Here is a 14,344-nt window from a genome sequence, read left to right as displayed (position 1 = left end):
CATGAATGGTCTCAGGATGCTTTACTGTTGGCATGACACAGGACTGATGGTAGCGCTCACCTTGTCTTCTCCGGACAAGCTTTTTTCCGGATGCCCCAAACAATCGGAAAGGGGATTCATCAGAGAAAATGACTTTACCCCAGTCCAATCCCTGTGCCTTTTGCAGAATATCAGTCTGTCCCTGTTTTTTTTTCCTGGAGAGAAGTAGCTTCTCAGCTGCCCTTCTTGACACCAGGCCATCCTTCAAAAGTCTTCGCCTCACTGTGCTTGCAGATGCACTCACACCAGCCTGCTGCCATTCCTGAGCAAGCTCTGTACTGGTGGTGCCCCGATCCCGCAGCTGAATCAACTTTAGGAGATGGTCCTGGTGCTTGCTAGACTTTCTTGGGCGCCCTGAAGCCTTCTTCACAACAATTGAACCGCTCTCCTTGAAGTTCTTGATGATCCGATAAATGGTTGATTTAGGTGCAATCTTACTGGTAGCAATATCCTTGCCTGTGAAGCTCTTTTTGTGCAAAGCAATAATGACGACATGTGTTTCCTTGCAGGTAACCATGTTTGACAGAGGAAGAACAATGATTCCAAGCACCACCCTCCTTTTGAAGCTTCCAGTCTGTTATTCGAACTCAATCAGCATGACAGAGGGATCTCCAGCCTTGTCAACACTCACACCTGTGTTAACGAGAAAAATCACTGACATGATGTCAGCTGGTCCTTTTGTGGCAGGGCTGAATGCAGTGGAAATGATTTTGGGGGATTCAGTTCATTTGCATGGCAAAGAGGGACTTTGCAATTAATTGCAATACATCTGATCACTCTTCATAACATTCTGGAGTATATGCAAATTGCCATCATACAAACTGAGGCAGCAGACTTTGTGAAAATTAATATTTGTGTCATTCAAAACTTTTGGCCACGACTGTACACACAACACCCCATAATGACAAAGCGAATACAGGTTTTTAGAAATGTTTGTTGTGAGCCTTGAAATTGAGCTCAGGTGCATCCTGTTTCCATTGATCATCCTTGAGATGTTAATACAACTTGACCTGTGGTAAATTCAATTGATTGGACATGATTTGGAAAGGCACACACCTGTCTATATAAGGTCCCTCAGTTGAGAGCACATATCAGAGCAAAAACCAAGCCATGAGGTCAAAGGAATTGTCCACTGAGCTCTGAGACAGGATTGTGTCGAGGCACAGATCTGGGGAAGGGTACCAAAACATGTCTGCAGCATTGAAGGTCCCCAAAAACACAGTGGCCTCCATCATTCTTAAATTGAAGCAGTTTGGATCCGCCAAGACTCTTCCTAGAGCTGGCCACCAGGCCAAACTGAGCAATCAGGGAGAACGGCCTTGGTCAGGGGAAGTGACCAAGAACCCGATGGTCATGCTGACAGAGCTCCTCTGTGGAGATGGGAGAACCTTCCAGAAGGACAACCATCTCTGTAGCACTCCACCAATCAGGCCTTTTTGGTAGAGTGGCCAGACGGAAGCCACTCCTCAGTAAAAGTCACATGACAGCCCGCTTGGAGTTTGCCAAAAACCACCTAAAGGACTCTCGGATCATGAGAAACAAGATGAAACCAAGATTGAACTCTTTGGCTTGAATGCCAAGCGTCACATCTGGAGGAAACCTGGCACCATCCCTACAGTGAAGCATGGTGGTCGCAGCATCATGCTGTGGGGTGTTTTTCAGTGCCAGGGACTGGGAGACTGGTCCGGATCGAGGGAAAGATGAATGGAGTAAAGTACAGAGAGATCCTAGATGAAAACCAGGCTCCAGAGTGCTCAGGACCTCAGACTGGGGCAAAAGGTTCACCTTCCAACAGGACACCAACCCTAAGCACACAGGCAAGACAACGCAGGAGTGGCTTCGGGACAAATCTCTGAATGTCCTTGAGTGGCCCAGCCAGAGCCCGGACTTGAACCCGATCAAACATCTCTGAAGAGACTGGAAAATAGCTGTGCAGCAACGCTCCCCATCCAACTTGAGAGGTTTGAGAGGATCTGCAGAGAAGAATGGGAGAAACTCCCCAAATACAGGTGTGCCAAGTTTGTAGCGTCATATCGCTGCCAAAAGGGCTTCAACAAAGTACTGAATAAAGGGTCTGAATACTTTTTCTTTTTATATACAGTACTGTGCAAAAGTTTTAGGCATGTGTGAAAAAAAGATGTAAAGAAAGAATACTTTCAAAAATAGTTGATAAATATAATCTATTAACATGTCTAACAAAATACAAAGTGAGTGAACAGAAGAAAAATCTACATCAAATCAATATTTGGTGTGACCACCCTTTTCCTTCAAAACAGCATCAATTCTTCTAGGTACACTTGTACACAGTTTTTGAAGGAACTCAGCAGGTAGGTTGGGCCAAACATCTTGGAAAACTAACCACAGATCTTCTGTAGATTTAAGCAGCCTCGGGTGCTTCCCTCTCTTCATGTAATCCCAGACAGACTCGATGATGTTGAGATCAGGGCTCTGTGGGGGGCATACCATCACTTCCAGGACTCCTTGTTCTTCTTCACGCTGAAGATAGTTCTTAGTGACTTTCGCTGTATGTTTGGGGTCATTGTCATGCTGCAGAATACATTTGGGGCCAATCAGATGCCTCCCCAATGGTATTGCATGATGGATAAGTATCTGCCTGTAATTCTCAGCATTGAGGAGTTCATTAATTCTGGCCAAATCCCCAACTCCATTTGCAGAAATGCAGCCGCAAACTTGCAAGGAACCTCCATCATGATTCACTGTTGCCTGCAGACACTCATTTGTGTACCACTCTCCAGCCCTTCGGCGAACAAACTGCCTTTTGCTACAGCAAAATATTTCCCCCAAAAATTCTGCACCCCAGTTCCTGTGTTTCGTGCATAGTTGAGTCACTTGGCCTTGTTTCCATGTCGAAGGTATGGCTTTTTGGCCACAGTCTGAAACTTTGCACACACACTGCTGCCATATGGTGCCCAAAATCTAAATTACAGCTAGACTCCTATCTGAATGTATGGCCTTTCTCTTGCATTTCAAAGATGGAAAAAAATGTTATCTTTTACCAGATCGAATGTGTTATATTCTCCTACATTAATTTCACATTTCCATAAACTTCAAAGTGTTTCCTTTCAAAAGGCATCAAGAATATTAATATTCTTGCTTCAGGTCCTGAGCTACAGGCAGTTAGATTTGCGTTTGTCATTTTAGGCAGAAATTGGAGAGAAAAAAGGGTTTGATCCTGGGTTACCTCAGTAGTTGGATGAGCAAAAACGTCCCTTCTGCTCCTTGACTGAATTCATTCTAAATGTATAGTCTGTTGTTGCTATCCTTGTGAGGCAATCCGGGTGTGCATTGGTCAGTCTTTTTCTCTGTTTTTGTTTCACAATGTTCATTGTTGAAAATGTTGCTTCACATGAATAAGTGCTGACAAAAAATGATGTCACCTTTTGCACACACTGCTTCAGAAATGGGTAACACCTGATCTTAGTTCACCTTGCAATGTGTCATTTGCCTGCAGCTCCACTATCTCACTCTCTAGTCCAGCACGGTCAGGACAGAGGGCTGTGATGACTGGGGTCAGAGATGACACTGGCACATGAAAGAGGTTCTCAATGAAGTTGAAAAACTGCTTGTACTCCATGATACCATTGAATCTTGACTCAAACTTCAACTCTTCCAACACACGCACAAATACATCAGAGCTAAATGTTGCAGTATGTCTGGGTTGGATGTGGTGACTGCTCTGAGTTTTGGGAAATGAACAAACTGTCTGTCAGGTATGAACAGTGTGGTGACTTTTTTTGAAATGCTGTGACCAGACGCAGCATTTTACACTGAATTTTAGCTTTCCCTTAGAGCTGGAGATTCACCGTGTTCAGGTGGCAGGTGATGTCAATTAAAAAAAGCCAGCTATAATTTCCATTGTGGATCATCCAGCTCTGGCTCCTCTCTCCCCTTGCTTGCAAAAATTCACGGATTTGACGACTTGCTGCATCACATTCTAAGTCACAGTCTGAGTTTAGCTTCCTGATGAATGATACAATGAAACGTGACACATTTGGTAATATCCTCTCTTTCTCATCAGGCCTATGAGTCCCTTCTCCTTCCCTCGCATGTTTGGGGTGCCGTCAGTGCACACAGATGCCAGATTTGACCATGTCACGCCCTGGCCATAGAGAGGTTTTTTATTCTCTATTTTGGGTAGGCCAGGGTGTGACTAGGGTGGGCATTCTATGTTCCCTTTTCTATGTTCTTTATTTTCTATGTTTTGGCTGGGTATGGTTCTCAATCAGGGACAGCTGTCTATCATTGTCTCTGATTGGGAACCATACTTAGGTAGCCCTTTTCCCTCCTTGTGTTATGGGAAGTTGACTTTGTTTATGGCACATAGCCTTTAGCTTCACGGTTTGTTGGGTAGTGTTTATTGTTTTGTTCGGTGTCTTTTCTAATAAAAATAATATGTACACTCACCATGCTGCACCTTGGTCCTCTCCTTTCAACTGACGTGACAGAACTTCCCACCACCAACGGACCAAGCAGCGTGGTAAAAAGGAGTCATGGACATGGGAGGAGATCCTAGATGGTAAGGGTCCATGGAGCCAGGCTGGGGAGTACCAGCGCCCGAAGGAGGAGCTGGAGGAAGCTAAGAGGGAACGACGGAGGTATGAGGCATTATATCCTCCATTTCAGGAGATGAAGAGGCAGCCCCCAAAATGTTTTGGCGGAGTAAGGCGATAGACCTGAGCCAACTCCCCGTGCTTACCGGAAGCAGCGTGGTACTGTTCAGGCACCGTGTTATGCGGTGAAGCGCACGGTGTCTCCAGTACGCGCTCATAGCCTGGAGCGCTATATGCCAGCCCCCTGCAAGTGCCATGCGAGAGTGGGCATCCAGCCAGGGCGGATTGTGCCAGCTCAGCGCGTCTGGTCTCCAGTGCGACGTTTTGGCCCAGGGTATCCTGCGCTGGCTCTGCGTACTGTGTCTCCGGGGCGCCGGGAGGGCTCAGTTCGTCCTATGCCTGCGCTCTGCCCATGCTGGGCGAAAGTGGGCATTGAGCCTGGAAGTGTGGTGTCAAGCCTACGCACCAGATCTCCAGTGCTCCCCCACAGCCCGGTCTATCCTGTGCCTCCTCCATGGACCAGGCCTCCAGTAGGTCTCCCCAGCCTGGTGAGTCCTGTTCCTGCTCCTCGCACCAGCCCTGTGGTGCGTGTTACTAGTCTGGCGCCTCCAAAGCCAGTCCCACGCATCAGGCCTCCAGTGCGCCTGCCCAGTCCAGTACGTCCTGTTCCTGCTACTCGCACTAGCCCTGTGGTGCGTGTTACTAGTCTGGCGCCTCCAAAGCCAGCCCCACGCATCAGGCCTCCAGTGCGCATTCCCCATCCAGAGCTTCCGGCGACAGTCCCCCGTCCAGAGTTTCCGGCGACAGTTCCCCGTCCAGAGCTTCCGGCGACAGTTCCCCGTCTGGCGCTTCCGGCGACAGTTTACAGTCCGGAGCCGACAGAGACGCCCTCCAGTCCGGAGCCGCCAGAGACGCCCTCCAGTCCGGAGCCGCCAGAGTCGCCCTCCAGTCCGGAGCCGCCAGAGTCGCCCTCCAGTCCGGAGCCGCCAGAGTCGCCCTCCAGTCCGGAGCCGCCAGAGTCGCCCTCCAGTCCGGAGCCGCCAGAGTCGCCCTCCAGTCCGGAGCCGCCAGAGTCGCCGCCCAGTCCGGAGCCGCCAGAGTCGCCGCCCAGTCCGGAGCTGCCAGAGTCGGTGCCCGGTCCTGGGTCGGCGGCGAGGGTCCCCGCTCCAGAGGTGCCACCTAAGTGGGCCGTACCAGATGTGGAGCGGGGTCTGCGTCCCTCACTGGAGCCGCCACCATGGAGAAAAGCCCACCCAGACCCTCCCCTATAGGTTCAGGTTTTGCGGCCGGAGTCCGCACCTTTGGGGGGGTACTGTCATGCCCTGGCCATAGAGAGGTTTTTTATTCTCTATTTTGGGTAGGCCAGGGTGTGAATTCTATGTTCCTTTTTCTATGTTCTTTATTTTCTATGTTTTGGCCGGGTATGGTTCTCAATCAGGGACAGCTGTCTATCGTTGTCTCTGATTGGGAACCATACTTAGGTAGCCCTTTTCCCTCCTTGTGTGGTGGGAAGTTGACTTTGTTTATGGCACATAGCCTTTAGCTTCACGGTTTGTTGGGTAGTGTTTATTGTTTTGTTCGGGGTCTTTTCTAATAAAAATAATATGTACGCTCACCACGCTGCACCTTGGTCCTCTCCTTTCAACCAACGTGACAGACCAGTCAATATTATTATCAGCAAAAAAAGTAACAAGGGCTTTCAGAATATCCTCTCTTCGTGTTTGTCCCTGAAGGTGCAGTAAGCATAAGTTCCTCTCTGAACGACTCGTTTTGAGGGAAGTGGACCCAAACACATAATTGGGCAATGTCACTTACATCAGTGCTTTCGTCAAGCACAATACTAAAAACAAGGCACCACGGATATGTCAGTAATCAGTTGCTAACCGATGTCCTCGCTGATGTCTTCTATGTGTCTTGTTATGATCAAGTCTGAGAGTTGCAGTCCCTTAATTTGCTTTAAAAGTGCTTCCGTGTTTGTAAAATCAGCTTACAATATTTTGGCTGAGGCCAAAAAACATTCTTTGACAATCTCTACGTCTGTGATGGCCTTCTTGTTTCTCTCGAGTATCCATGCAATCTCATATGTTGCCTCTGTCATTTTCTATGCAACACTGCTAGATCTGTCCATCATTTGTTGTTGTCCTTCGAGCTGTCTTGAGTTGCGATATTTTGTTGTTTCTGAGGTTGCTTTGAGGTGGATATGTTTTGTCAAAGTGGGCATGGTGTGACTGGAAATGTTGCTCTAAATTTGCTCGTTTAAAACAATTGACTGTCTTCTGGCAAATTAGACAAAGTGAGCTAGTCCCATCATGCAGTACAAAAAAATACTTGTCTGTCCATTTCTCTTGGAACTATCTGTGTTCTTCTTGAATCGACCGTATCCTTCTCTTAGCCACCGGAGCCACGTTAGCTAGCTGCATTTCCCCGGCGCCATCTTCCGGATTTTCCTGGTTCTCCAGTGGTTGTTAGTTCATACTGTAGCTGTCACGTTGTTCTGCAGCTCTTCCCCCTCATTTTCATTGTCAATAGATTTAGGTTTCTTTTTCACAATAAATCGATCCATGTCAACCAGACTGCAAAATTAGCTAGTAGCAAACTGATATGTGTCAGTCGCTGTAGCTGAGCAGTCGCGTTCTATTTCAGCAAACGTTCTATTTCAGCCTTTCTGTTCAACAGCTGAACTATACTGCCATCTATCTGCCGTCCAGAGAACAATAGATATATTCAATGAAGTGATTCAGGCCTGCATTAAACACCTTGAATTGAAACTGTATCATTGTTGCCAGTGGTACTCATTGCGTGGCCCGCATGCGGCCTGCGGGCCACGCAATGAGTACCACTGGTGTAGGCCAACAGCTAAACACAGAAGAATTTGTTCAATGTCAATTATTTAGTGTAAAACATTAGTAACTTGAATTAGTTTCATTGGTTACTATAAAGTTTGTGATTTTAGCTATTATTCTTCCATTCCATAAAACCAAACTTTCCTTTTCCTTATAAGTCAATATAATTGGTTGTGCTGATGAAAAGTAATATATTGAAATGGGAAAGAAGGGTCATGAAAGCTAGTGATGGGAAAGGTCCTCTCTGTGACCTTCATCACACTCTAGTTCTGGCAGCAGCAGCAGTTCTGCCGGAAGCGGTGTTCTACCCCACAATGGTTCAGGTTGAGTAGTTCCAGCTGTCTCTCTCTCTTTCTCCCCCTCTCCTCGTATCCTCTCTCTCGCTCTCTCCCTCCCTACAGTGGGACAGATAGATCTCCTCTGATCAGGGCTGAGGTTATCATGGTCATAGTATAGCAAATTTCTCTGTGTGCACAGTGGTATCTAGTTACTGTTAAGACAACGATAGGTAGAGATGATACAATTGGCTAACAATGGGCTAGCAAAGGAAGGCTTTAACCTTGACTGCGCTCTCTCTCTCCCTCTCCCTCTGACATCATTAACGCTTGTGAATGGATGCTTGCACGTCTTTTTATGTGGCACAACGTTGTTTTCTCTGGCTTGGCATTACTGAATGAGCCAGCCCGCTTTTAAAATGCATGTTTACATTTATTTTATCATAGTACTGTATTTGGTTGAATAGCAACCTCCTTTAGTAATATCCTCTCCTAACAAACGAAAATGTTGGAATGTTCTGTCGGGAGGCTAAATTATAAGAGGGTTCTCAGGAACAACATTTGGTTCTGGATTGCCGAGATTAGTTTAGAATCAATGTGGATAATTGAAGTCATGCTACAGCAGCATTCAACTGAACAGTATAAACCCCTTCAGCCTCCCAGCAGGCCTCAGCTCAGCAGAGGGAGCCTGGCAGGCTGGGGAGAGGAGAGGGAAGGAGTGGAGGAGGAGGAGAAGGGAGGGGCTCACTGTGACATGGCGTGTAAGTCAGACAGACACACACACACACCTGCTATGTCTAGGTCGGACTCAATCAGAGGCATGCCTGCCTGTCTGCTTTGCGCAAGATCAGTCAGTCACTGTTCAATAATTCATTGGTCAGAGATAATGGTGGCCAGTCAGTCCTTCTTCCTGCTCTGACATGGGCCATTTTGGAATCATTCTGATTGGATACCCATGCTCGCTGTACTGTAAAGCTCTAAAAATAAACAGTATAGCTGCTATTGGTATGTCCTGTACATACAGGGTAAATATTAATGTTGCATGTTTGGACATGTTTTAGTAAATACCAGGGTTGGGGTACATTCCTTTTTAATTCCAGTCAATTCAGGGTGTACACTGAAATTCTAACTCTCTTCAATGCTCTTCAATGAGGACATTTGGAATTGCGTTTACTTTCTGAAATTGAAATGGAATTGACCCCAACCCTGGTAAATACTACTTTACCAAACTATTGACCAGAACCAGACAAATCTGACTCAAATAGTAGATAGGCTATCTACTCACTTGAGACCCAATTTACATACTCATAATTTGTATTGTGTATACATATGTTTTTATTACTCCTCTATACTCCTTCTGTTGTTTATGTATCCTGACAGAATGTCACCAGGCTCTCATTTCATTGCCCCGAAGTCTTATCTTTACTGTATTCATCTCAATCAATAGTTTGTTAACCCCTGAACTCATCAATTAATCACCCCTGTCCTATAGGCTAGTATCCAGCTGTTATTATGCTAATGTATCCTGGCACACATCACGTGATTAACCTAACCTAGTCAAGCCAAACCAAGCTGTACTGAGCTGGCCTGGTTTCACATCCACCACACAGATGTAGGATCTTAATTTTATCACTCTTTTATTGCTGAGAATTTTCCTTCAAAGCATGAAATGCAAACTTGTAGTGTATTTGAGGCAAGTCTTCTAAAAATCTCCATTAATTATAATGCACATAATAATTCACTCCAACAGGGTTGGACTGAAAACCTAGAGGAGGGCAGCTCTCCAGGAACAGGGTTGGACTGAAAACCTAGAGGAGGGCAGCTCTCCAGGAACAGGGTTGGACTGAAAACCTAGAGGAGGGCATCTCTCCAGGAACAGGGTTGGACTGAAATCCTAGAGGAGGGCAGCTCTCAAGGAACAGGTTTGGACTGAAAACCTACAGGAGGGAGTAGCTTTCCAGAAACAGGGTTGGAGTGAACCTAGAGAAGGGAGTAGCTTTCAAGGAATAGGGTTGGAGTGAACCTAGAGGAGGGAGTAGCTTTCCAGAAACAGGGTTGGAGTGAACCTAGAGAAGGGAGTAGCTTTCAAGGAATAGGGTTGGAGTGAACCTAGAGGAGGGAGTAGCTTTCCAGAAACAGGGTTGGAGTGAACCTAGAGGAGGGAGTAGCTTTCCAGAAACAGGGTTGGAGTGAACCTAGAGGAGGGAGTAGCTTTCCAGAAACAGGGTTGGAGTGAACCAAGAGGAGGGAGTAGCTTTCCAGGAACAGGGTTGGAGTGAACCTAGAGGAGGGAGAAGCTTTCCAGAAACAGGGTTGGAGTGAACCAAGAGGAGGGAGTAGCTTTCCAGGAACAGGGTTGGAGTGAACCTAGAGGAGGGAGAAGCTTTCCAGGAACAGGGTTGGAGTGAACCAAGAGGAGGGAGTAGCTTTCCAGAAACAGGGTTGGAGTGAACCAAGAGGAGGGAGTAGCTTTCCAGGAACAGGGTTGGAGTGAACCTAGAGGAGGGAGAAGCTTTCCAGAAACAGGGTTGGAGTGAACCTAGAGGAGGGTAGCTCTCCGGGAACAGGGTTGTAGAGCACTGCTCTATACAGTGCGAAAGGAAAAACAACAAATGTGTTACTCATGTACTGCAGAGGGATACAATAAAAACATGTTCTCAGTACAGGCACATTTAGTATTGAAAACAAACTACCCTTATAACTGATAAATAGCATGCAGCTATTGCATGACAGGGCAAAATTTGTCAAATATATTTTATTCAGTTGTATGAGGTCATTATGAAACAAATCATGAAACGGCTACTACCATCACCAATAAGGGTACTTGGGTAAACAACAGACATATCATACAAGGATTCAAGGCAAGTGCTGCGTTTATGAGATAAATAGAGCCAACCTCAACCAATCTGCTCAATGAACTCCATTCCAAACAAGTGTTTCTTTCCTGTGAGATCTAAAGCAACAATAATAACAGAAAGCTTCAAAGAGGATTCTGGGGCTGAGCGCGCGAGAGAGAGAGAATCCGCATCTCATCCTCCTCCTCACCTGAGACACCACCAACACACACACACACACCTCCCCACTTAATTCCCATCCCGTCGTGAACAGGGGTGGGGAAAGAGGTGGGGTTTAGGACACAGGGGACGCGCTCCAGTAATGGTTCCTGAATCTGACACCACACCTCCAAAACACATCATACAGTCCTGGACCGGGCTGTAACATAAGGAAACTCGAGAGACTGCAGCTAATACTGTAGGCACAACAGGTTAGCTAGGCTAATAATAACATACAGTGCCAGGCCATAACATGGACATTGGATAACATATTACAAAGACTGCAGCACATGGCCAAGGCACAACAGGCTAGCTTGGCTAATAATAACATAAAGGCCTAGCAAGGATACTGAGCCAAGACCCATCCTAATCCCATAATGTCATAATGAAAAGGACAGATTTCGTGGCTGTGCTGGATGTTGTTGGATGATGGATGATGTTAAGGAGGTCCAGACTACATCCCAAATGGCACCCTGTTCCCTATTTAGTGCAGTACTTCTGACACTGAGGGAGGCTAGCCAGGCCAAAGCAATGATGAAGAAGATATTAAGGTGTGCCCTCCCCACCTGCTCAGCATTTACTGGGAAGAAACATTCAGACAAACCTTTTTCTTCCCTTTCAGGGTGGGATTAAAAAGCAGCTATGTAGGAGGAGAGGAAAGGGTGGGATGAAAGTATTGTGCGGCCGGGGGTATTAACTAACTAACACTCACTGGGCCTTTTGTTTCGTCATGCTCATGCAAAAGGAAGGGAACTACCCGACACATCCTAGACCTAGAGAGATGGGTGGAGAACATGGCAATCACATCCCATAAAAGGAGCAACAGCTAACGGTGGTAGCAGCATATAGCTACAGGCTATGGCTGGTAAAAAGAGGTAATGATCCAGCTATTGTCCATCCCAGCTGGGGGCTAGGACTGGGGCGTTTGTGTATGCGGCAGGCAGACCCTTAGCTCTGCAGGCCGCCAGGCCCCTTTAGCAAAGCTGCCTCTCTCTCTCATTCTAATGGTGTTAGCATCAAACAGCCCATTAAATCAGCCTGCTTGAGAGGATTACACACACCCTCCCCACTGCCTGCTTGTAAAACACATAACTAACGCAACACAACAGTCAAACACTGAGAGCACAGAAAACCCAGCACCTACCTACCATATCCCTTTTCGCGTCCACATCATTTTCCTTTTACGGAGTGTTGACGGAGACTGTGCAGCAGCGCGACATGAAGTGATAGAAGGAGGTGCTTGATGTTACCCACTGCTGAGCTGTTAGCTCCTGCTTCCTCTCGACCAGCCCTGCGTGGATGATAATGATGATGATGCGGCGCCTGTTAGGAGAACGGCCCTGCCCGTTGCCTTGGAAACTACAAAGTGATGGAGAGGTGGTGCTGCGTGGCGATTGGTCCCGCCCCAATGAGGGGCTCCCTTGCTGGGACTGGGAGGGTCATGGCTCGAAGGGATCCATCTTTTGTCGGAATTGACCTTTCGTAGCAGGTTTAAGAGAATTTACGCAGCAGGTTAGGAGAATAAACGTGGCAGGTTAGGAAAGGAGTTAGGGTTAGCTAAAATGCAAAAAATACAGAAAGAAGCTGGATCCCATCTAGACATGACCGGTGGGAGGTGCTGTTGCTGTAGATGAGAGAGCCAGGGCAGGCTAAGCAATGAAAAGAGCTTGGATGTAGAGAAAGTGATCTCTGCTAAAAACAACAACCTATTAAATACTCCAATGGATCATTTATTTGAATAAATGCAGTGGTTAAAATCAGGACATGAACAAAAAGTATAAAACAAGGCAAAAAAGTTAAAAGCATAAAATCTAGCAAATTTACTCTTGCTTTCCACTCCAAACTGCCTCTCTTCCCAAACACATATACACCTGCATTCAATCAACTCAAATTGGTGGGAGGGGCTTAGCATACACAATTGAGTACCACAGTATTAGTCATAATACCGATAAAACCTAGCGGTAAAACACAAAAATGGTTCCAATAGTTTTTACGGCATTCATTTTTCCATAGGGGATTTTAGAACTTACTCATATAAGGCCTGTGTTTCGCGTAGGCTTACCCTGGTGTGATGTTGATCATGCGCAAATCTCGCTTGGACAAGCTAACTTTTATCAATATATTTGCCTGTAATTACCCCCCCCCAAAAAAAGAAAGAAAAAGAAATACTAGTTAACTGTTAATGTGGCTATCAAAACTGCACATCCTGTCGCAAGTTTTGACATCATCGCTCAAGTCACAGTTTGGGGAAAACCTCCACATTTCTCCATACAAACTGATCGACAAGTAGTAAGTATATATTATAGTCTTTTTTGTTTTTCATGTAAATAATTGATATTGTGTGTATTCTTGTTTAGCGTTTTCAAATGACCTAGCTAGCTATCTTAGCATGTTTTAATTACCCCAAAAAAATTTATTAGCCTGGCCTTTTGTAGCTAACTTAGGTCTCTGCGTCAATCAGAAGCAAGTATGGCTCTGTGCTATTGTAATGGAAATTATATGATTAAAGGTTTGACTAAATTATTTCACTCAGAAACCATATAACCTGTTGAAATGTATTAGGTAATTATAAGGCTATAATAATATGTTAAAAACTATAATCGAATACTGTGTGTGAGTAGATGGGTTAAGACTAAGACACTGTTACCACTTCAAAATGAGCAGGGCAGAGTTGATAAGACGACCTTGGGAAAGGAACAGGAGAAGAAGCCTCCCTAAGTTAGGGAGAGAAACAACGGCCTGGGAACGGCTTAGTTGGCAGGAGATTAGAAGACAGGTGGCAAGGTTGATAAGGAATGTATGTGTACTGTGGAAAAATACAGCCGCCTAAAGCGGGGTGGAGTTCTCTACTGATGTAAGTGTGTGTGTGTGTTAATATAAAAGGCTTTGTACATTGTAAGGATTTTCAGAGCTCTCAAAAATAAAGGTTTTGACCCTTGTAGGCTGGCTATCCGTCTGCTTCATTTAACCAGAATCTTACACAGTCTGGGGGCAGACTGACTAGTTTCATTGAAGTTCGGTTTAAGAACATTGATAACTTAATTCACGTAACAGCTATGGATTGTAACCAGTACCCCAAGAAGCACACGTGCATTTTATCGTTTTCCAACCTCTGTAAGCGAGAGGCGTCGCTGGAGATGTGCGATAAGGTAAACCCTGTTTGCTAGCTGCTAACAAGCTATTTTGATTAGGTCAAAGATATGTGGTTAGCTAGATGCTTATGAAAATGTGCAAGATAACCACCGACTGTAGATGTGTACAGTGCACTTTACCTACCTTACAGCTAACATTGTACCATATCTCACCGTGGTGTAGGCGGACTTTCCCGACAGGCGGTGGGTGATATGCTAGTGAATGTGTCTAAATATCCCTGCCCCGGTGGACATGTTCCATTCCTACATGTCAGTCTCTTTCAGATGATACCCCTATCACTGTTGGTCCTTCTCAGTGACCTCATGGCTGAGGGTTTTAACTTTCCTTTTGAAATAGAATCAGAAGTACAGCGGTATAGCTCATCGCAATACTTCACATCTACAGGCAAATAGTACCCTAGACTGTCCTGA

General features: G+C 45.9%; 1 protein-coding gene across 4 annotated transcripts in view; it reads right to left on the bottom strand.

The window, feature by feature from the left end:
* Positions 1-12,071, bottom strand: part of LOC106611224 (A-kinase anchor protein 6) — a 288,016-nt gene extending 275,945 nt beyond the window's left edge. For 3 of the 4 annotated variants that reach the window (XM_045723597.1, XM_045723599.1, XM_045723600.1), the window contains exon 1: positions 11,930-12,071. The gene's annotated coding sequence lies outside the window, so the exon portion shown is untranslated. Of the gene's footprint in view, positions 1-11,925 lie in introns of all 4 variants that reach the window. The other variant, XM_045723598.1, reaches the window with a different exon arrangement.
* Between the last annotated feature and the right edge of the window lie 2,273 nt (positions 12,072-14,344).

The sequence above is a fragment of the Salmo salar genome, chromosome ssa09 (genome assembly GCF_905237065.1).
Source record: "Salmo salar chromosome ssa09, Ssal_v3.1, whole genome shotgun sequence".
Lineage (NCBI taxonomy): Eukaryota > Metazoa > Chordata > Actinopteri > Salmoniformes > Salmonidae > Salmo > Salmo salar.
This window is presented reverse-complemented; position numbering and strand designations above follow the sequence as displayed.